The sequence below is a fragment of the Lissotriton vulgaris genome, chromosome 2_1 (genome assembly GCF_964263255.1).
Source record: "Lissotriton vulgaris chromosome 2_1, aLisVul1.2, whole genome shotgun sequence".
NCBI classification, from domain to species: Eukaryota; Metazoa; Chordata; class Amphibia; order Caudata; family Salamandridae; genus Lissotriton; species Lissotriton vulgaris.
The window spans coordinates 1,157,081,505-1,157,084,590 of NC_141687.1; the positions used below are offsets into that span (position 1 = coordinate 1,157,081,505).

The 3,086-nt window shown below is 50.6% G+C and overlaps 1 pseudogene; it reads right to left on the reverse strand.

The window, feature by feature from the left end:
• Positions 1 to 2,043: 2,043 nt before the first annotated feature.
• Positions 2,044 to 2,835, reverse strand: LOC147731735 (ras-related protein Rab-39B pseudogene; annotated as a pseudogene).
• Positions 2,836 to 3,086: the final 251 nt, after the last annotated feature.

Below are 3,086 nucleotides of genomic sequence, written 5' to 3' on the forward strand. Positions count from 1 at the left end.
AACTCCTGTGGTACATCTGTTTCACATTTTAGGACGGAGGAGAAAGAGCAACATAAAAACACATAAAAAACAGTAATTAAATATAAAAGTTTTGGCAAATAGGATTTCTCCAAGGGCTGAAAGTTAGTTCACACAACAAAAGAAAAATCACAGTAAATGGATTTGAGCGTCCTCCGAGATCTGTAAAGTCGGGTACAAGTCCCAGGGAAGGCTAAAGAAGGCTTGGAGTTCACAAATGTAAAGTCTAATGGAACAGAGTTACAAATAATTTGAACAAACCCTTGGGTTGCACTAGTTTGAAGCTTTACTTTAAACCAATGCTACACAGACAATTGGCCTTTGGTGCATGCGCATCAACCCACACACACACACATACATATGTTGTACCCTCTTACTTTTTCTCAAAACAATGCAACATTTTTATTCACACACCCACGATAGGCAGTGCAGGCTTTAAATGAAAGCTCACCTGCCAAATCACAGCACAAGCCATCCCTCAGGGCCTGCACCAAATATCTTGCTATTGCAACCCAGTCGAGTCCCAGACAGACAACCTCTTGAGCAAGTCACCCCAGCACTGAGCACTCTGCCAAGAACCCCATTCTATGCCAGTGGGGAGGCATCATTAGCACCCACCAGTGTCCTGTTCCCAAGAGCACTAGATATGACACTACTGGGACATTCACTCAGACCATCACACTAGCAGTGTCTTCAGCTAAACACCCCACTGGGGCCTCACTCCCACCATCCTTCCTGGTTCTCATCCTAGCAGCACAAAGAGGAAACCCCTTTAATTGAGATGGCCCAGCAGGCGGCACTTCGGTGGAAGGTTCTCCCTCCCACTTATACTAAAGTACATGGATTGTGGATACATAAAGTTATAAAATAAATATTAAGAACAGTTTATAAAAAATGCTGTAGTGTAAACATCATCCCGACTGCACAGGCTTACCCCTCTTATTTATACAGCTGGAGGTGGTCCTCGCCACCTTGATTACAGTTATTGCTATCAATGTTCATTGCCAACTCTTCAACTTTCCCTCTTGGCACTAAGCATGAGCGAATTTTGCGGATCTCGCGTTCGCGAATTTTGCGGATTTGCGGATTCGCAATCCGCAAAATCCGCGAATTCCCGCGAATTTGCGGATTTTTTTTTTTTGTGTGTTCGCCCGTGTTTCTGCCAGTTCGCAAGGGTTTTGTACACTTTCGCAAATTGCGAACTTACCTGTCGGGTCGCAAGTTTCGCGAACTTGTTGTTTCCAGCCTGTTTGGGACACTCTTCTTCATCACTGCCACTCTCTGTCACCACTGCCACTCTCTGACTACTCATGCCACCCTCTGGCCCACCCATGCCACCCTCTGTTTCATCACCACACCCTCTGGTTGTCCAGTGTACATTATTTTCGGCAAAGCAAAGCACACCTTCCCTGCCTCAAGTGACCTGAATTAATTTGGGGCTGATTCATGTGTCACAGAATATTTTTTTAGCTGGCACCTGCTTCCTTAGTGCGCCCTGATTAGTGATCTTTTGCACTTGCTAAGTGCTTTCATTGTTGCAAAATTAGTTACAACACCTGCCCTGCCCCAACTGACAATAATGAATTAGGGGCTGATTAATGGATTTTAACTTCCAGCCTGGCTCCTGCTTGTCTCCCTTAGCTGTAATTCAGGACCTTTGTGGCATATGTGTAACTATTCTGAGGTTCAGAGCAGGGTCACATACTAGTTTCAACTGGCAACTGAACTCTGGAGGGGCCCCTCAGGAAGCACTCCAGGAAATGGCTACTAATGATGAGCCTGAACTTTTGAACCTGGTAAGTAGTTACTTTCAGTTTTGCTAAGATCGTATTTCTGCAATTTTGCACTTATTCGCGGGGCGCGAACTCACGCGAACAGTGCGAGCAGTGCGAGCAAAATCCGCTGCTCGCGGATTTGCGGATTTTGCGGGAAATTCGCAAATCTCGCGGATTGCGGATTTCCCGAAAATCCGCAAAATCCGCGAGCGGAACGGATTTTCCGCCCACGCCTACTTGGCACTACACTTCTTCACCAAGCGTCCGGTGCTAGCAACATGTGATGAACTGCACTTCTTTCCTAATAGCCTTCAATAGAAGTGTCCCAGCATTGTCCCACTCAGCACTGGCACTGGCTTGCAGTCTTTTCTTTCTTGGGAGTGAAGTTATGAACCCTAAAAACCACCTTCACTCCATCCCAGCCTTCAGAAGGGACAACCATACCTCGGTCTACAGCCCCATGGGTGACCGCATCATAGATTTTGGTTGCAAGGGTGTGGAATAGGTGGTCTACGTTTAAGTTGCTCTTGGCTGATGTTTCGATGTAGGTCATGCCCAGATGAGCAGCCCAGGCTGCAGCCTCCTCACTAGGCACAAGATAGCCAGAATCCCGGTCGCTTTTCTGTCCCACCAGCACAAAGACAGCCCGTTCGGAAAGCACATTCATGGCCTCCATATACCAGTCGTCCAAGGAAAGGAAGGTGGACCGATTACTCCGATCAAAGACCAGGAGAGCACCAACAGCATTACGATAGAAAGACCGTGTAATGCACCTGAAGCGCTCCTGCCCCGCAGTGTCCCACATCTGCAGCTTGACCCGCACGCCGGGCGCCAGCGTCAGCATCTTCACGTGGAACTCCACGCCCAGGGTGCACACCGCCTGCTCCAGGAAGGACTTCTCGGTGTAGCGCTGCACCAGCGACGTCTTCCCCGCCGTGGCGTCCCCCAGCAGGATGACTCGGAACTGGTAGTGCCAGTCGGCACGGACGGGGGCAGGGGAGGTGCGGTGGTGGCGGTCCATGCCTGCAGAGCCAAGCGGTGTTTGTAGCCTGGGGGGGCCTGGAGCGGCCCGGGAGAGGTCCAGACGGAGCCGCTGTGTCCCGCCCGTCTCCATGGAGCTGTGTCCAGGCTCAGCCTCCAGGAAAGAAGCGGGAGGGGGCGGGAAAGGGGGAGGAGAGAGCTGACGACGGCCGGCCGGGGCAGAAGGCGGGCATCAGAGAGAAGCGGGAGGGGGCGGGAAAGGGGGAGGAGAGAGCTGACGACGGCCGGCCGCAGCAGAAGACGGGCACCAGG